Genomic DNA, 21,478 nt, shown 5'->3' with positions numbered 1-21,478 from the left:
TGAATTTGTTTTTTTTTGCCAGTTTTGTCGAAAAGACCTAAATAGAAAATCAGAACTACTGGTAGATGCACAAGATGAGGTTGGAGATGCTGCGATAATGGTGTCTCAGACGCCGTATAAAATGAAGTGTGCGATGTTTAATGGAATTATTTACTTGAAAGAAAGGATTCTTATCTCTTCCAAATGTGAATTGTTTTAATTTGCCTATATTGACGTTTTCAGTATTCCTGGATTATTTTTAAAAATATTGTTGCTTCATGTTATCCTCTCTCTAAAAATGAATGTTTAAATCTGATAAAATCTGAACATGAGATGTTTATTACTTCTCAGTGTTCCAAAATTTGTATATTGTGCTAAAATGTGTATATTATTAAATTTTATCATTATGTGTATTAACTGTTCTTTCCAGTTGTGGAACATGTCAGTTTTTTTGCTTTTTGCTATTATTTTGCTCCTTCAATAATACACTTGCCCTTTTCTCAGGACTGGCAATGTTTTGACCTGGTGTCACCCATCACATCTGGAGACTGCTGAAGAGCAGCCACGAGGATGGAAGTGTTCTCTTGGTAAGAAATCTAAGGGTGAACAATTGTAGTTGTCGTTTTTTTGGATGTGCCATTTAATTAGCTGTGTTTTGTTCGGATATTGCCAAACAAGGCAGTCCCCAGTGTAAAAGAGCTATGACCTAGAGATCTGAGTAATTACAGGCTGCAGATAAATGCAATTTTAAAAAAAATCTGAGACAAGAGACAATTAATGCTGGAATCTGAAGCAAAAAGACAAATTACTGGAGGAATTCTACGGGGCAGGCAGCATTTGTGGAGGGAAATGGATAGTGACATTTTGGGTCTGTTTCCTTCCATAGGTTTTTTTTGCTAAAATAATTGATTTCAATTTCATTTGGCAAAACTTATAAGTTTAGTTGACACATCAGTTAACTGAATTAAGTTAGTTGTGCTTAAATTCATTTGCACAAATGAACATTGTAGTAAGATGCTTTCTTGTATACTTCCATGTATTCTTGTGGTAGATCAGAAATTCAGCAGTTCTCTTCATTTACAAGACTAATTTTGGGTGATTGTGTAAAAACATCAGTTGCCAATGGTATCTTTTTTCATTTATTAGTTTTGTTAATCAAAAGAGGAATTCAATATACCATATATCTCTCAAAGACTAACAAGTCATTTTGAGAGTTTTCTGATAACATCATTCATGAAGGTGTTGGCGCGTGGCCAAGTGGTTAAGGCATCGGTCTAGTGATCCGAAGGTCGCTAGTTCGAGCCTCAGCTGAGGCAGTGTGTTGTGTCCTTGAGCAAGGCACTTAACCACACATTGCTCTGTGATGACACCGGTGCCAAGCTGTATCAGCCCTAGTGCCCTTCCCTTGGACAACATTGGTGGCGTGGAGAGAGGAGACTTGCAGCATGGGCAACTGCTGGTCTTCCATACAACCTTGCCCAGGCCTGTGCCCTGGAAACCTTCCAAGGCACAAATCCATGGTCTCACGAGACTAACATGCCTAACTCATGAAGGTATTTGGACATAAACTGAAGTGGATCAGTAATTGACACAATTTCATTGTCCCAATAAAATAAAATAAATAAACCTATTCCATTTTCTGCTGTGCACTGAGTTGGTGATATACCCTGGAAGTTCATTGCCAGGGGCTTGCCCAGCACTTGCAGCAGCACAAAGGAAAATGTTACTGCTAAACCAGACCAGAATGTCTCAGGATGGGAGATCAAAAACAACCATTTTTTAAAAATCTGTATAATTTATTTTAACTTTATATGACCACAACTTGTTTCGGGGAAGAGAATTTTATTATGTGCGTCTTTAATTGACTTCCCAAAAACATTTTGTTTCCACAAATCATTGAAATCTGTACACGTGTGCAGATTTTTATTCTGTGTGTTATCCATTGAAATCTGACTATTACAATGGGTGCTATTGAGGACAAGGTTTCCTCAGCTACAATTCCCTAAACAAGCTCATGTTTATCTTTCTGGTATTGAAACCTAGTACTATACCAGTGTAAAAAGTTGTACTTTCCATTTGAGGAATCAAATATGAAATGGAAGCATATGGGATTTAAAATCCTTTTTTTTTTCAATTTTTTTAATTGATTTAAAAGAATAAGGATAATTACAAACCAGAGGGGGATCCTTTTAAACTGAACATGTTTTTGCAGCTGGAAGAGACTGCACAATTCCTTTTAGATGTTAGCTCAGATTGGATTGTTATATATTAGCTACAACCCCAAAACTTTGTTTTATTATTTATTTAGCGATGCACCACTATATACTGCTAAACACAGCATTTCACTAACCACTCCACTGTGACGCCCGTGATTATTGAAGTAGGCACATTTTCACTACAATTTGTACTTTTCCTGCAGAGATTATCATTAGATGGTCAGTTATTATAAGAGAATAGAATAATTCTGTTAATTCAGAAAAGCGTCAAACATTTGGAAATCATTCAATGAAATTGTTTCCCAATTAACACTCATTCCCTTCAAGATGACCCCAGGTTATATCGATGATGTTGTGTCCCACAACATCCTAGGATGTATCTCAGCATCTTAAGCTGTGGCACAGCTAGTGACATCCAGGAATAGTCTGGGTAACAACCAAGAACGGGTTGGTGATCACTGGAGAGACGGTTGACAGCTCAGAAAGACGGCAACCCAACCTGCATTTTCTGAGAAGACAGGCTTACCGATGTATACCCCCTGGGGAGCCGGAGAAGGGTGAGGAGGAGAGCACCCCACTGGGACGGACCCAAGAATGTCGACCTGTGTGAACGGATAATCGATTAAGAGTGTGAGATGCATTTGTAGCAGGGTCAGTAAGAACATGCGTGGTCTAAAAATGCATCAGACCAAAATGAAGCACCTGGAGCAGGAGAGGGCAACACAATGTAGAGGATTCATTCCTGGTGAGACGCAGGAGGATACCAGCCCAGAGTCACCCCTTAGTGCCCAGCACCTCCAAGTGCCAAAAACTCCCAGAGTAGCAGAACACCAGCAGGTTAAATGGCCTCCAGCAAGCCATCGGGGGAGGGGGGAGGGGCTGACTGCAGTTTGAGGAAGACATAATGCATATCACTGAGGCAATAGCCAAGGGAAATGTTGACAGATGATTCTAGATCATGTCAACTATCATTGCACTACTGAGAGATTTGGCTTAGTGGAGAAGAAAGCCATGAAAGCCCCCTACATGATGAACTGTAGGGCAGCCTAAATACACAATCTGTGTCAAGTGCTCTAGTCCCTGCCTAAGCAGTATTGGGGAGGGGGGTCACAAGTGAAGAAGAGAAACTGCCACTAATTGAGCTCCGTAACATTCCTAGAAGTATGCTTATGATACTGAGTAAGGCAGAAGGGCATAGAAGACTTGGGGGAGGGGGGAGGGGTGGTGGGAGACAAAAAATAAGCTGCCTTTATCGCGAGCCCCCATGGATTCACCACATAGCTGCTAGGATAGAATCATAGTGGGTACCGTGCGTGCTCCAAACAAGAGATGGATCTCTACCTTCAGAACTCCCTCAGTGACTCGGAGGGAGTGAGAGCTAAGAGACCACAGTACCCCTAGTAAATTCTCCCCCCTCCTGCAGTTGAGTTCAATGGCAAGGAGATCCTGGAAGTAGTGAGAGCAGCCAGAGCTAGGTCTGCCCCTGGTCCCGGTGGAGTACCCTACAAGGGGTACAGGCACTGCCCTAAGCTCCTCCAGCTGCTTTGGTTAAGGTAATCTGGCGTAGGGGAAAGGTAATGGGCCAGCGGAGTGTGCAGAGGGAATCTGGATCCCCAAAAAAGAAATCCACATACTATTATTATACCCCGAGGGGTCTGAAACGACCCTGGTGCCGTGGCACACAGGGCAACCAATGGCGAAAGAGCTGCAGCTTGCTTCAAACAGGCCAATCGATGACCAGCATGATAGAAGTGGCTTTCGACCGACAAGTAAGCTAACCCTCACGTGGCACCTACAGAGGTGGGGTGTAGAGACTTTACTGGCTGCTTGCTTGGCAGAACCTCCTCTCCCCTTGGCATGACAGGGGCTACAAAGAAAAGAGGCATCAGGACCGTCACAGAGGCTGCTGAGCGAGCCTCAAAATGGCTATCGATCAAGAGGTGTGACCCATGGATCAGTGCTGCTGGGACACAATCCAGGGCCTGATCAATGCCGGTTGGGGTCGCCTGGGCAACAGTGTCTGATGTTGAAAGACCCGAAACACCCAGTGACTCCAGGTTACATCACTGATGACATGCCCCAACACATCCTAAGATGTATCTCAGTATCACCGCCTTTACTCAACAGTGTAAATAGTGAAACCCATTTTGGCTGGTTTAAAGTCACTCCTGAAAGCTCTTCAGTAAAGAATTAACCAAACAATGGTGTTTTTGTACATTTCCCTAATCCTTTTTTTTTGGGGGGGGGAAGAAAAGGACAATAAATCCATTAAGATAGCTTGAAACTAAAGAAAATTGGAGCAGTTTTTGAATTTCCCATAAACTCAGTAAGTTACTCTTTTGAGTTTTCCTTTCTCTAGTCCCCTCCCCCAGCGCAGCATCATACATGAAGTTATTTTTCATTGGCTGAGGGAGGTGGATACACTCTGCTACGATGGGATAGACGCTGTTACTGTTTTCCAAAGGCCGGGCAGTGCACAGCTTCCTACACTGAATTCAGCATAGCGAGCAGGGACGGTTAGCATCCAGTACATTGTCCTAAACGTTTGAAAGGGAAGAATTTGTTCTGATTTTAATGATTAAAATAAAAAAATACTTATTGCTGTGACAGAAGGCCACACCAGGAGAGCTTCAGTGTCTTGTAACTACTGTGTGCAAGATGCATGCAAGTACCTCCATTATCTTGAACCATTATTTCACTGACTCACTCCCTTACTTCGCAACTCCAGTACGAAATGGATATTTGTTCCTAGTATTGAATGCTGAGGAGCCTGTACATAAAAACCGTCCACACTGGAAATGAAGCCAGGGTCCGATTTCAGGATGGTTGAGAGCTGAAATGTGGCTCGATTTAAGAGTATGGTGAGGATGGGGAAGGTTGGAAAGCCAAGGTCTGAAGCCTCTGACTTTGACCACTGTCTACCAATTTATATGAAAGATCAACTTTAATCACCATATATATTTGCATAGATTAAGAATGAAGCTTTCCTTTGTTGGAAAATGGAAGCAAAATTGTCAGGAAATTTTGAGAATCCTGCCTCCATTTACAGCTTGGAAGCATTACAAATTTCTCAGATTAATGAATATATGAGATCAACTTAAAATATATTTTTGTGACTGTACTTTACTGATACCTTATGTGCCTCGTGCTGTGTATGACTGTATTGCACCTTGGCCCCAGAGTAATGCCATTTTATTTGGCTATATTCATGTACGGTTGAATGACAATTGAACTTTAATTCTCTATTTTCTGACATTCAGACCATCCAGTACACAGCCAACTATAATTGGTGTGGTCTGTCCTTAAATCTTTGAAGTGATTTAACGTGACATCTATCATTCTACACATCCAGAAGTCTTTCAGTCCAAGAGAGCTCAGTGATTCAAAGTACAGCTCCTGCTGTTATTTTAACAAAAAGGATTGTAAAGTTTCAGAAGGAAGCTGGCTCGGCTCCACAGGATTTTGCTAATGGGAACTATTGCAAAAAATTATGGTGCTGTGCCAGGATACAAGCTGGGAGATTGATTGGGATACAATTGTAATTTTTTTCTTGGCACAGCTGCTTTTTTTTAACCTATTGTAGGTAAAGATTTGCAACAGGCCAAGTTATTTCATCACAAAAGATCACCGAGCTAAACCACAGAGAATGTAGCATACATTGTTAACTTTAGCATGGATTACTTTTCTAAACTTGAAGATTTCTTTTCAACTTGTTATTAAAAGATAGTCAATATTCTGGAATAGCAGGTACTAGGAAAGCATTGACAAGAAGTTTGGGAAGTGTTGTCAAATAGTGCCTCAGCATTAGTGTTTTAGCGTGAGTCACTGAGTCTTCCTGAGGGATGTTGTTTCACCAAAAGAAATCTAACATGCTCTCACACAAGACATTTTTATAATCATTGGGAAAGTTTCCCCGTAATCAACATTCTGGAGTATTTTGACTGGATCAACACGGAAACAGACAGAGCCCAACCATTATACACAGCCAGGACGAACCAGTCAGCTGTCTAGCACACCGTTCCTTACCTGTACAGTATTTCATTTCAGGCAGCATGTTAGCATAGCAGTTAGTGTAACAATATTCCTTCTCCAACCCTTGACCTTCCCCATCTACCTAGCTTCACCTATCACATTCTAGATAGCCTCTTTCCTTCTCCCCTCCCCCCCACCCAATTTTTAAATTCTGGCCTCTTCCCCTACCTTCTCAGTCCTGAAAATGGATCTTGGTCCAAAATGCTGACTACTGTATCTGTTCATTTCCATAGATGCTGCTTGACCTGCTGAGTTCCTTTAGCAGTTTTGTGTGTTGTTTTGGATTTCCAGCATCTACAGACTGACTTGTGTTAAAACACCAGCAACCCAGGTTTAATTCTGCCCCTGTCTATAAGGAGTTTGTACGTTCTCTCCGTGATCATGTGGGTTTCCTTTGCGTGCTCCAGTTTCCTCCCACATTTCAGAGACGTATGGGTCAGTAGGTTAATGAATTGCATGGATAAAATTAGGCAAGGTGAGCTCATTGGGCCAGAAGTGCCTGTGGCTGTGCTGTATCTCTAAATAAAACAAACAAAAAAATCACTACCTGTGTTGTTCATCACCACTTTACCTTCCAGCTTGTTGCCTAGGGACAAGGGCAGCATGCATATTGGAAATCCAGTTTCTTGACAAGTCACACACCTTCCTGATTGGAAGATCGAACACCATTCCTTTCTGATGACTGGCTGGGTCGGGATGGAAACCAGTATCTAACAGGGCAGTGGCAGGACCTTCAACTTGTTCACTACCAAGATGGAATATCCTTAAGACTGGCTTGTTAAAGACAATTAGAAATGGACAGTAAATGCAAGGGCTGCCATTTACAAATCTCTTCCTGCCATTAAGTGCTGAGATATGAACAAAGGAGAACAGAGGATTCCTAGCGCTCACAAAACGCTGGAGGAACTCCTCAAGTCAGGCAGCATCTATGGAGAGGAATAAAAGGTCAATGTTTCGAGCCAAGACCCTTCATCAGGGTCTGATGATAGATGTTGCCTGACCTGCTGAATTCCTCCAGCATTTTGTGTGTGTTACTCTGGATTTCCACCATCTGCAGAATCTCTTATGTTTATATAGAGGATTCCTAAAACACTTCAGAGGGAATAAGCAAAATTATGACAGATAAATTAGCTCAACCAATGAAAGGCGAACTCTCAAGTTTTTTTTAAAAAAGAGACATGCAATTAATAAAGTAGTTATGTGATGTGAGACATTTGAGGATAAAAATAATAGCACTAACTAATTCCTAAATGGAGGAACACTTGGTGCTCAGAAATAACAAGAATTTGTTTGGTACCATTGACAGGTTACTGGATGAACAATAAAACTTAAAGGGGTACGACATTCTGTATGAGGAAACAAAAAGAAATATGAATCACTGATTTACACTACAGAGATTGAGATGAAGGCTGAGAGGCTGATAGAATGTTAGAAATGAAGGAAGTCAACAGCCACAAGGTTGATGTAGAAAAGTGGCACGGAGGTTAAAACAAAAGTCAGCAATGATTTCATTGAATAATGGAGCAGGTACAAGGGTTTCAACGGCTCATTTTATCTCTTATTTCTTGGTTACTTTGGCTTATGAAAGCAGATTTTTTTATTAGTTCTAAATTAAAGATCTTAAGAAATAATGAAGTCACTGGCACTGACAAATTAGACTGTAGCACCAGAACAGGCCCTTCGGCCGATTTAGTCTGTGCCAAACTGTTGTTCTGCCTAGTCCCATTGACCTGCACTTGGAACTTAGCCATCCATTCCCCCTCCCACCCATGTACTTGTCCAGACTTAATTTAAATATTGCAATTGAACCCACATCTATCACTTCCACTATCAGCTCATTCCATATTCACGTCACCCTCTGCATGGAGAAAGGTCCCCCGAAGTTTCCCTGAATTATTTCACCTTTAACCTATGACCTCTAATTCTCACCTCACCCAACCTCTCTAGAAAAAGTCTGTGGATGCTGGAAATCCAGAGTAACCCACATAAAATACTGGAGGAACCTGGGTCAAACAGCATCTATGGAAAGGAATAAAAGATTCTATCAGTCTGAGACGCCTTATTAGGGTCTGCTTGCATCTACCCTATTTGTTTCCTCTCATGATTTGTAATTCCTGTTATCAAATCTCTCATTCTCCTACGCACCAGGGGAATAAAAGTCCTAGCCTATTCTATCTTTCCTTATTGGATAATTTGTGCATTTTCTATGTTGTGGTGACTCTGAAAGTAAAATTTAATCTTCAAGAAATACTGTGTTTTTGAGTCCTGTTTTTAATATCTTAGTATAAAAATCTTTTAAGAAGTTATGCTGTTCATTATGTAGTATTATATTTTCATTACAGGAGATACTTCCTACCATCCACCAGGAAAAGAAATGGTTTCAAGATGGGGAACAATAAAACTGAAGTCTTGCTTGTGACTCCTCCAATGGATGCAGATTTATATTTTGCTGAAAGAAGATGGAGTCCCTCTTTTCTTTCAATCATTTTCCTTCCATGTGCTTTGACTTGGTGTATGGGTCTTGATGAGGTGGCACAGCTTATAAGTTTGGTTTTGTTTATTTTTTTAACTTTTAGATTAAACATATTGAGGGGACTCTGAACCTGACTGATATATCATGGATAATATTACAACAAACAGCAGTTTTACCAAACTGGAACACTAATATGTACAAACTGTGAACAACAAAGCAACCAATACAGGTGGGCCTTCAGGCCTTGTCGTACCATGCAACATATTGTCTTCCATTATTACATTGGAAGTGCATAACCAAAGAATTTCAACTTCTACATGTCACTTTCTCATCATTAATAAATAGCATACAAAGGCTGAGAGTCCCTTACATTTTATTTCTATGTATTAAGCTTGTTAGTTCATAACATGTCTGAAATCTTCAATTGCCTATGTAACCTCATATTTTAGCTCTGTAAATTTTATGTATAGAAATACTGTAATAGTACGTAATGCATTGTTTCCTTGTGGTAACTGATAGAGGTGCTGCCACGGGATATGAGACACTGATGAATGGTGCTATTTTGGATTTTAAACATGCTCCTTGGCAAGGTAGCTCTGATGGATTTTGTTTTTTTTTTATTTTTATTTTCTGTTCTGAGAGCATATTGATGCTTTTCTGATTGCTTTCATTTTTGGACTCGAGTGACTTGCTTCTGAATGTTTGGTGGCTTTCATTTTGGATTTATTAGGATAGGAGCAGTACCTGTTGAATGGAGAGTTGAATTTCAGCATACTTGACGCATGACAGTGCCTGAGAGAAAAAGGGGACAATTACAGCATTGCAATCTTACCTTTTTTAAATTGCTTTCTCCCTTTAAGCACTTCTTTAATAGCTCTAAGAAATCTTAAATCTTTTTTTAAAATACTCAACTGTGAGTTGAGATAGGCACTTTGATGTTTTGAACAATGCCATTAATAGAGGAAGTCTACTAAACATGATAAAATAAGTTGTAGTATCACAGTAACATCAAAATTGGGTAATTGAAAATAGTAAAGTGATTGAGTCAAAAACTAGCGCACATCCATGAAATATAATATTTTCTCTGACTACTTGCTGTTGGAAGGTCTTTTGACATCAAATGGGTGGTGGAAAAGATTGCCAAAGTAGGAGACAGAGAACCTAATCACTTTATTTTTGGAAGGTCGTTTCCCTGTTGGAACAATTTAATAAATTGGAGACAATATTTTTCACAGTTATCACTAAGCACCAAGTCAACCTTGTCTAAGTGTAAACAAGGCCGCATTAATCTCTGATACTCTTACACTTCTGCGGGTAAACAATTATAGTTTCAAAGGACATGTAAAAATTAATTTATAGAAATCTTTTGACCTTGTAATATTTGTAAACTCAAAGGATTAAGCAGTCAGTTTAATTTAACATGAATCTAATTAATTGAGTATCTTACCGTGGAACAAATGATACAGTGTTCTTCTGATTTTATTTTCGGTTAAAGAAGCTAGACTTAATTTTTGATCAAGAACAAAAAAAAGCAAAATATTTATTATGAACAGGGGAAAAAGTAGAATGAAAAGGATGTTTGCTATTTTGTGTTTGCTCCCTTTTAAACTAAACCATATAGTACCACCAAATATGAGATGCTGCTGTGTTAGATATGGTCTGAAAGCCCACCTTAAGAAATATTTTGATGCCTCTTTAGCTGTTCCTTCCATTCAAGCCTTCCTGCTTGTTCTAGACTATTCCAGTTTCTGACTGTTAAATGCTGATGCATGTAATCATTATTTACTGTGTTTAAACATTATTTGATTAGAGGTTGTGTAACTAGCAAAGTAAGTCTTTACTAGCATTTTGCATATGTATAAAGGTTAGGCTTTATGATAAAAGTACATGTTTTGCTGAAAATGTGCTCTTCAAATGTTTTACTGTAATATCACATATACCCAGTGTATCACTATTTTGTGCTTACTTTAGTAGAATTCAATAAATATTCATCACAATTGTGTTTATTTTAGTGAAAAGTGTAATTATTTCTTTATATTTACAAATAATGTGCCTTGTGGACCAAGTAAGATCAACTGACTTGCACTAATTAGTTCCACAATCCTTGGGGCTTATATGTGCTGTGCATCCAGATGTCTGTGCAGGTGTTGTAGTGGTATCCACACCTAGACTTTGGAACAAGAGGTTCTGGGTTCAAATCCGGCTGGTTCCTTGCACACTTTCCATCCGTGCTGGGTGTAGCGTCGAGCTAGCAACTTGACCTCGTAAAACAGGCAAGCACCAAAGAAATGGCGAGGTTGCCACCTGCTGCGCCAAAGAAGACGCGGGGAGGAAATATACAACTAGATATACAGCTAAACACCTAAGGCTCTTTCTGGTTAGTACTGCTAACTAACCAGTATGTCCGATAGGGGTGCTATCTTTGATTTTTAGAGACAGAATTAGGATAGAAATGAACTACTTAGCCCAATTTGTTCATGCCAATTAAGGTGCCTACCTGACACTTATCTACATTGAGCCCATATTCTAAACCCTTCTTTTCCATGGACTGGCTAAATGTCATTTAAACATGTTAATTATAGCATCTCCACCATTTCTTCTAGCAGCATCACAACTACTCTCTGCCTGTGGGGGGAGAAACAAACATGCCTCTCAGCTGCCCCTTAAATTTCCTCCCTCCCCACCCCAACCTTCTCATTGTCCCTGGTCAAAGTTGAGAGAGGTAAATAGAAATCGATGAAGGATGATGTCTTGAAATGGAAGGTGCCAACAAATGGAACCTATTGTGGTTCTGGAAGGCTAGGAGAGTGGAAGCACATTTGCTGTACTGGTTAAACCAAGATGATGAGTTCCTTGCCTTAGGATATAGGAAACCATCATCACCACTTGCACTGTATGAGTAGCAGGTAAAATGAAGAGATTGGGATAAAATCTGAATGGGAAGCTGGATGGAAGGAAACCGTACCAAGATGCCTCAGTGATAATGAAGTTGTAGGAAAACAAATAACCAGTCTGTACTTCGCAAACACAAATATAAGAAAAACAAAATCCTGAATGCACCTAGTAGGTCAAACAATGTCTGTCAAGGGAGAAGCAGAGGTGAGATTTCAGGCTTCCAACTTCTGCAGTTTCATACTAATGGTGATAATGATGAGGCTGCCTAGTTTCAGTGTTTGTCAAATGAAGGTCAAATATTGCACAGGGCACCAGGCTAAACCTTCTACTCTCATTTTTAGAGTCTCGGGCCTTTTCATGTCCATTTGGTAGAGCAAAGGGGGTCTTAACATCTCAGCTAAATGTCTGCATCTGCAGCAATGCAGAATTCCATTAAAGCAGCAGGTTTGATTGTTTTGGCTCAATTAATAAGACTAGAACCTTTTAACTTTCTAGCTCTGACAACACTATCCACTAGGCAATGGCTGACTAATACTTGCAATGGATCGTTGGAAGAAAATGGTACATTGTGAAGATTGAAAGCAAACTTTGAAGCACAGATGCAGTTAATAAACTACTGGGAAAGATAGAGCTCTACACGCACACACAAAGGTAGGTGTAGCTAGGATGCTTCCCAACAGCTTTCATTTGGAAACAAGTGAAGGAGGATTGCATATCTGTGGTGAAACCAACATTTTAGAACAGAGATTATAGTGTGGTACAGAATGTTCAGCCCATAATGTTGTTTAACCTACTCTGAGTTACTACTCTAACCCTTCCCTCCTGCATAGTCCTCCATTTTCTATCAACCATGTGTCTGTCTAAGAGTTTCTTAAATGCCCCTAATATATCTGATTCTACCACCACTCTTGGCAGTACGGTCCACTCACCACCCACTCTCTGTGTATGGAACTTACCTGTGACATCCCCCCCATACTTTCCTCCACCCATTTTAAAATTATGCCCCTGTCAATAGCCATTTCTACCCTGGGGAAGAGTCTCTGGCTACCCACTGGATTTATGTCTCATCATTTTGTACACCTCTATCAAGTCACTTCTCAATCTCCCTCGCTCCAAAGAGAAAAGATCTAGCTTGCTTAAGCTATTTTCATAAGACATGTTTTCTAATCCAGGCAGAATCCTGGTAAATCTTCTCTGCACCCTCTCGAAAGCGTCTACATCATTCCTACGATGAGACGACTGGAACTGAACACAATATTCCAAGTGTGGTCTAACCAGACTTTTATAGAATTGCAACATTACCTCACAGCTCTTGATTTTAAAGCAGAAAATGTTAAAAGTGATTGAAGTATTTGAAGAGTTATGAATAAAAATGTTTATTTTACAAGTACTGGAGAATGAAAGTGTTAAGAATTGGATCCATTGGGCCAGAACAGGCTGAGAGTGAATGTCCCTGGGCAATTCTGTTTGTAAATCTTGAGAATGACAAAGAAATTGGATGATGTCTACAAAGTTGAGACTATGGACGAAAGATTCAGAGGAGATGAGGTCAGTTATAGTTTGGTAAAATAAATTTAATGTTCAATGGTGGTATCTTAGAAACTGATGTCAGAGAGCTGATTTCAGGTTCTACACACAGTCCCAGGCAAAACACGCAAACTCCTTCGATGAGTTTACTCACGCGGCAGGAATTAAGCGTGGATCTTTCAGCTGGCACTGTAAAGCAATGTGCTAATCACTATGTTACTGTGCTGACCAGTACCATATGGCTGAGCTCTCTATCTCCTTCCAGTACTCCAACCTGTAGGTCCACAATAGTGATATTATCTGCAAACTTGTAAATGGAGTTGAAGCAGAATCTGGTCATGCAGTCATGAGTATACAGGGAGTAGAGCAGGGTGCTGAGTAGACAACCTTGCGGAGCAGCAGTTTTGAGAATAATTACTGCCTATCCTTAGTGATTGACATCTGTCAGTTAGGAAGTCAAAGGGGCAGTTGAAGAGGAAGGTGTTGATTTCCCGGTTCTAGGAGTCTGGTGATGAGATTGCTTGGAATTTTAGTTTTGTAGGTGGAGCTGCAGCCAGCAAACAATAGTTGAACATAGGTGTCTTTATTCTCCAGCTGCTCCAGAGATAGGGTAGACGTGGAAAATGCATCCACTGTAGATCTGTTTCAGCAGTAGGTGAACTGTGGTGTTGTCTGAGAAGCTGGAGGTAATGTGTGCTATGACCAGCCTCTCAAAGAATGTCATGATGTTGGATGTCAGGGCCATTAAAGCATGTTGCTTTGCTTTTCTTAGGTATTGGTATGAGAGCTGTCTTCTTAAAGCAGGTGGAAACATTCAGATTTATGTAGGAAGAAGTTAAAAATGCTTGCAAAGACCCCTGCCAGTTGATGTACACAGGATCTAAGGACACTGCCAGGGACACCATCCAGGACAGATGCTTTCTATGAGTTCACTCTCTGGAAGACTGAGTTTGCACCTGCAATGGTGACCGTGGGTCTAGTGCACTGAAGACTATCGGGGTGGATGGCAACGTGCCAATCAGTTCTGTTCAAATGTCTTAATAGGTTATAGAGATCAAAGGGATATGTGCAAGTGGAACTAGAATTCTGAGGATGGGAAGAATCACCAAGCTGGGGACCAACTCAGGGCAAAAGAAATAGATATGAAAGGCATCATGCTGATTTCAAAATCTATCAAGATAATATCATGTAGGTTGAAACTGACATCATTCTTTAATTCTTAGAATCAAACAGAATTATGGAATATGCCATATTCTCCCCTTTCCCAGCTGCAGCTTCATTCTGATCTACATACCTTTTTGTAAAATATATATTTCCTTAGTTGCCAGTTACATAACTAATACTAATGATAATATTCAGATGAGTTACCCAAGCCTATAAACTCCAAACCACTTTGAAGTTACACTAAAACACAAGCAATAGATGACAGCGAGTCTCGTACTTGCATTAATTGTCAATCTATCACTATCTAATGAAAGCCAATATTTAATAATTGCGATGAAATTCATATTGAATGTGACAGATTTTAACAGGGAAATGATTATCAAAATGGATCCTCTATAGTTCAGTTGTTTTGGATAACATGAGAATTCCTTGCAGGAAGTCCATTGACTCTAGGCTAATTCTTGTTGAAACAAATTTTATTCCCTCTTTTTGTTACATGGAATGTGAAATAGGAGCAAACAGAAACTCAAAAGAAGAAAAAAACTCAATGTTGCAAATATGAAGTAAGTTAAAAATAATTTATTAATCTGCCTTGAGAATTCAGAAATAGGATTGACTATTCCACATTGTAAGAAGGTTCATCATTTGATCAGACTGGGCAGTGAACAGCAATCACTGAAGACTCATTGTCTATAGATCACTAATGACAAACCTGTCATTTACTTCCAACCTCAATGAAGCCAAAGTCAAAGTAAATTTATTATCTAAGTATGTTTATGTCACCATATACTCATTTTCTTGCCAGCATTTACAGGAAAATAAGCAAATATATTTTTTGCTAATAATTTCAGTCTTTACTGCATGGTGGCACAAGCTGTAGTTACTTTGTCTTGCGTGTGGAGCATACAGCAAAGATCCTCCAAATGTTTTCAAATCCTATAAAAATATAAAATATCAACTGCCAGCTCTTAGGTTATCAGTCTAGAATTATTTCTGTGCTGCTTTTACTGGGGTCATCATTTTAGGGAATAGGGGATAGCCTTTGCCACACAGAAATCATCTACTCATGTTCATACCACAGCAACAGAACATACACTTGTATCTTTGTACACCATGCTCAGCTACAAAGGAGCCTTAGCTTGTGAATGAATAACTACTGAGTTTTACTGTAAGAATTAAAATGCTTGTCAACTCCATTGTATAATCCATGCATGTTAATCTGATGATATTAATGATACAAATCTTAATTCAAGCCTATCTGAGGTTACAAGACAGAAGATTGACACTATTGATTTGAAAATTATAAGGATGAATTATATACATAAACTAATACGAGATAAATCCTTTGAAGCAATAAAGGTTTAGTAACTGAGTATATTGCCAACAGCTATAATATTCATATATTAAATCACAAATTTTCTTATCTGGATTGACATTCCATTCAGTGGTTTCAGCTAGAAAATGTATTTTGTTGTCTTAAGGCAAATTGTGCAGAAGAAGAAGTTTGGTCAAATTCCATGATCCATTATTCAACCATTAAGACCAATCAAGTTAATCAACAAACATCATTGTCCGTCAGCTATGAATATGTGCAAGCATTTATGGCATTTTTGGAACTTTGAGATGTTAAATTACTGCATAAATCTTCTTAATAATCCACAGTTCATTTATTTTGTTTTTTTAAAGATATACAGCATGTTAACAGGCCCTTCTAGCCTAAAGCCAATTACAATTACACCCATGTGACCAATTAATCTACTAACCCGTACATCTTTGGAATGCAGGAAGAAACCTGAGCACCCGCAGGAAACATACACAGCCGCAGGGATAATGTACAAACTCTTTACAGACAGCAATGGAATTGATTATAGTCCATTTGTGTTCTATTTTGCTGAGAAAGTCACTGAGTCTCCATACAGACTCAACTCAACACACTCTAAATGTACAGTATACGTGAATGCATTTACATTGCAAGTTACGTATTGGATTCAGTGCCCACACTATGATTTCCTCTAAGTTGAAGAATCCCAACACAGGTTGGATGACCATTTTGTAGAGCATTTCCACAAAAGCTACCCTGAGCTTTCAATTGCCTATCACTTTAATTCTCCACCCTACTCCTGCTTTGACCTTTGTTCAGCCTCTTAAATTTTGTGGTGCCCAATGTAAACCTGAGGGACTGTAACAGCCCTTAGGATTCGATGTTAAAGTTAATTTCAGATGATCAACTGCTTTCTTCTCCCATCTTTCCACAGATAAAGCTGCATCTTTCATCCATGATTTGTCTCTTTTGTCTTCCATTTCTAAACACTAGCTGGACAATCAGCCATGATTGAATTGTGCAGCGGATCAAGCTCAGAGGATAAATGGTCTATCCCTATTCTCTAAGTTTCTATGTTTCTCTATCCCTCAATATCAAGCTGGATTATCAACCTGGATTTTTGAGCTCAACTAGTTGAACTTGTATACCATTTTCCAACTCAGAGTCATACAAAAATACTTCACAGAAACAGGCTCTTTGACCCATCTCGTCTGTGCGCAGGGTGAGAATATCTCAAAATGAGTAACACCTGGCATTGTGAGAATTTGTGCATGTAAAATGTTGCACATGGATGACTAATACACACCGAGAGATCAACTTGCCTGCCACTGTAAAAATCAGTATTGCGTTCAGAGGCTGCGATGTGCCCGGTCAGGTACAAATCCTCACGCTTGCAATGAACTTCACTGTCACAATACAGAAGGCCACAAAGCAATGCATCAGAGTGGGAGTGAGATGTGATATTAAAGTGGCAGACAACAGAAAGCTCAGGGCCGCCACATTCAAATAGATTCAGTTGAGACTAGGAAAAACGAGCAGAATCTAAAGTCCATACGAAGGTCTCCTCTCAAAATCTCGGTTGTCCCTCCACTGCCTGACTTTTTGAGTTTAGCCAGCAGCTTGCTTTTTGCTCCAGATTCCAAAGTCTGTATTATTTTGTGTTAGCTTCTGAAATGTCCAGGAGAAGCTGTTCGGGGATGTGATGGAAAAAGATACAGGAAAAGTAGAACATAGCATCACCCATTTTTTCCTACACAAATCCTGATGCTGAAGTGAAATTTCATTTGCATTGTTATTATAATAGATCACATTTTCTTTGAATTCCATTTTCTAGGTGGGAATTGGTGGATCCAATTGGTTTAACAGAGGAAGAGCTGAAAGAGATACCATACACCAAAGTAGAGTAGGTTCATTCAGCTATTATACCCTGATGTACTTGCTTTTCTTTTTCTGTGCTTTATTTTATGTTATGGATCGTTACAAACAGGCATAATTATGTTGTCCAAACAATTTTGATCAGAAGATGATTTTACAATGTGTTTAATATTGGATTCATAACATTTTGTTTCATTGAAGTCATTATGTTTACTAAACCTCAAGGTCTTTTCTGATTAGTAATTGAGATTTGATCTTTCTGATATCATCTTCTTAAAACGCACCTGAAATTAGATATTAAATGAATTATAAAGAAAAATCAAAAAGCATGGTGCTTTGGAAAATTAAGATGCAAAATGAAGTGTACTGGTTGCTATAGAGGTGAGCAAAACTAAATAAATCATTCAATTATTGAAAGCAAACGCTTGCTTCGTTTACTTGCAATTGGTGATATTCAAATGAACATAAATTACGTGTTCCCAAGATGTCCTAATTATGGGAATTCTGTCCTCATTTTAGTGGCTGTGTTTGTCCAGATGGAGTTAATTAAAGCTCATTTTCAGGCCACATGCTTCATAGAAATTTTGAACTGTTTTTTGCACTGGTCTATGTAGGAAGATATAATCAAAAACATCAAATGTGTTTATAGTCCATCCGTTGGAAGTAGCTGGGATACTGCAATAATAATCTCAAATTGGTCTTGAATTTGGTAGGTAATTGGTGCTTTATTCAATGTCTGATGTATTCTTTCCAGAATCTTGAATTACACATTCAGCAATCCTCAGCTATGTTCCAGGATCAGATGTTGACTGTACTGTTAATCCAATCTTTCCAACGAACATGGGTGTAATATCTTTGTTGATCAATAGATCATGCCGTGGAACTTTTGCAATTGAGTGACTAGCTAAGAATAGACTTGCACTTGCAAATTTGTCCCAAAGGGGATGCACTGGAGAGCCGACAAACTCCTCTGGAACTACCTGCGTGAAGCACTACGAGAAGGAAACAAAAAATTAGGAAGAGAAGTGTAACACTTTAACTTAGTCTGACAAATATGCAAGGTTAAATGTCACCCAATGCAATCATAATTTACCAGAAAGAAACCCTAAGACATTTTTTTCCATTTGTGTTGGTTTTCTATTTCTCAAATAATTTCAAAATTTTCTGTCTCCAGGACTCAAGGTAACCCGATATGAATCAGGCATTCACACTCACCTCGAAGTTTTCGACAGTATCGTCGCTCTCAGTGTTCCGATGGTGAACGATCTGTTCTGTCAGAAGTAAAGTATGTATGTTTGAATCCATAATTGTATCTCTCAGCTCAAATAAGTTTATTGAGATGTGTGAAAGATCATATGAAGCATTTTCATTTGGACCTTTCAGAGCTACCCTCCACCAAACAACATACTTGCAGTCAACAACACTGTATTGTGGAGAAGCAACATTCTTATTCTATCTGAAGCTCCATGGGAGTAGTCAGATACTTTTGAATACAGAATATTAGTGAGATATTGAGGCTCCAGTCAAGAAAAAGAAAGAAGCATATATTGGGTTTACGAGGTCTATGATAAATGAATCCCTTGATGACTATAAAAAGTTAAGAATACACTTGTGAGGGAAATCAGGAGGGCAAAGAGAGTGTATCAAGTGGCTCTAGCAGGCAAAATTAAGAAAAGTCCCTATCTTTAGATATATTAAGAGTAAAACGGTGCCTAGAGAGAGAGTAAGTACCCTTGGATCAACAGGGTACCCATGTTTTGAGCCATAGGAGATAGGGGAATGTTATTAAATTCTCTTAAGTGTTTACTGAGGAGAAAATAATGTTTGCTCAGGAGATAAGGTAAAGCAAGTGGAGATATTTTGAAGAACGTTCATATTATCTGAGTGGAGGTATTTGCAGCCTTACTGTGTATTGAGATGGAGTTGCTTTTCAGACCATGATGCAACTAGTAAGGATACTTTCAACAGTGCATCTGTAGTTTGTCACTGCATACTCTGATAATCTCCTTAACCTCCTGCTTGTTTTCCTTATGATTGTATTCATATGCTGGGATCTTGTGGTTGAGTAAGTCTTTGGGGAGGCCACACTTGGAGTACTATCCACAGTTTTGGTCACCCTGTTAGATCATAAGACATAGATGCAGAATGAGACCATTTGGCATACTGAGTAGAGTCTGTTTTAGGAAAGATGTGGTTAAACTGGAAAGAGTGCAAAGAAGATTTACAAGAATGTTGCCAGGGCTGGAAGGCCTGACTTACAAGGAGAGATTGGCCAGCCTAAGTCTTTATTCCTTTGAAATTATGAGAGGCTATAATATTGAATCAGGTTCGCAGATCTAGTGAGACAGAAAGCAGTCTCTGCGAATAGGTATATTCATTATTTATTTACAAACAGTAAAAATGTGACCAAACATTCATGTTCCCTAAGTTACAGAGACTACAAAGCTGAATATTCAACAACTTTACTTGGCTAAAAGTGCGCACAGAGTATAACTTCCCAATGGTCATGTCCACCACTTGGCTAAAACAAAGGGAGAGAGACAGAACCACCCACACGTGCTCTCTCTATACCCAGGATATTTGAAACTGGACACCAGGCAGTTAACCAATGGGAAAAGCAGCTGCAGTTTCTAAACTAACCAATCACAACAGAAGCAGAATAAGGTATGTCCCTCACAGGACAGAGGCATAGATAAGATGGACGATAAGTCTTTTCCCCAGCGTAGGAACATCCAAAATTAGGGGGCATAGGTTTAGGGTGAGAGGGCAAAATTTAAAAGGGTACCTAACAGCAACTTTTTCCACACAGAGGATGATGAGTATCTGAAATGAGCTGCCAGATGAAGTGGTTGGGGCGGGTACAAAGGCATCATTTTAGACTGGAAAGAGTGCGAGGAAGACTGGAAAGAGTGCGAGGAAGACTGGAAAGAGGGCGAGGAAGACTGGAAAGAGTGCGAGGAAGACTGGAAAGAGTGCAAGAGTGTTAACAAGACTCAAGATCCTGAATTGCAGGGAAATATTGGGCAGGCTAGGACTTTATTTCTGGGAGCATAGGAGACTGGGGAGTTGACCTTAGAGGTGTGTAAAATTCGGGTGGTATCTAAATGGAGCGAACTGCCAGAAGATGTGGTTGAGGCAGTGACAATAATAAAATGTAAAAGACATTTGTACAGATAACATGGACAGGAAGCATGGAATCCAAGGGGACATTGCTTTGTGGATCCAGAACTGGCTTGCCCACAGAAGGCAAAGAGTGGTTGTAGACGGGTCATATTCTGCATGGAGGCTGGTGACCAGTGATGTGCCTTAGGGATCTGTTCTGGGACCCCTACTCTTCGTGATTTTTATAAATGACCTGGATGAGGAAGTGGAGGGATGGGTTAGTAAATTTGCTAATGACACAAAGGTTGGGGGTGTTGTGGATAGCCTGGAGGGCTGTCAAAGGTTACAACGGGCATCGATAGGATGGAAAACTGGGCTGAGAAGTGGCAGATGGAGTTCAACCCAGATAAGTGTGAGGTTGTTCATTTTAGTAGGTCAAATACGATGGCAGAATATAGTATTAATGGTAAGACTCTTGGCAGTGTGGAGGATCAGAGGGATCTTTGGGTCCGAGTCCAGAGGACACTCAAAGCTGCCACACAGGTTGACTCTGTGGTTAAGAAGGCATACAGTGCATTGGCCTTCATCAATCATAGGATTGAGTTTAAGAGCCGAGAGGTAATGTTGCAGCTATATAGGACCCTGGTCAGACCCCACTTGGAGTACTGGGCTGAATTCTGGTCACCTCACTATAGGAAGGATGTGGAAAACATAGAAAGGGTGCAGAGGAGACATACAAAGATGTTGCTTGGATTGGGCAGCATGCCTTATGAGAATAGGTTGACTGAACTCGGCCTTTTCTCCTTGGATTGACAGAGGATGAGAGGTGACCTGATAGAGGTGTACAAGATAATGAGAGGCATTGATCATGTGGATAGTCAGAGGCTTTTCCCC

The 21,478-nt window shown here is 39.7% G+C and overlaps 1 long non-coding RNA gene across 1 annotated transcript in view; it reads left to right on the top strand.

The window, feature by feature from the left end:
- Positions 1-10,696, top strand: part of LOC134357533 (uncharacterized) — a 28,036-nt gene extending 17,340 nt beyond the window's left edge. The window contains exons 3-4 of the long non-coding RNA XR_010020641.1: positions 484-566; positions 8,570-10,696. This is a non-coding gene — a long non-coding RNA (uncharacterized LOC134357533). The remainder of the gene's footprint in view (positions 1-483; positions 567-8,569) is intronic.
- The last annotated feature ends 10,782 nt before the right edge of the window (positions 10,697-21,478 follow it).

Source organism: Mobula hypostoma, chromosome 16, assembly GCF_963921235.1.
Source record: "Mobula hypostoma chromosome 16, sMobHyp1.1, whole genome shotgun sequence".
Classification (NCBI taxonomy): domain Eukaryota; kingdom Metazoa; phylum Chordata; class Chondrichthyes; order Myliobatiformes; family Myliobatidae; genus Mobula; species Mobula hypostoma.
The sequence above is the reverse complement of the archived record's forward strand: the minus strand, read 5'-3'. Positions and strand labels throughout refer to the sequence as shown.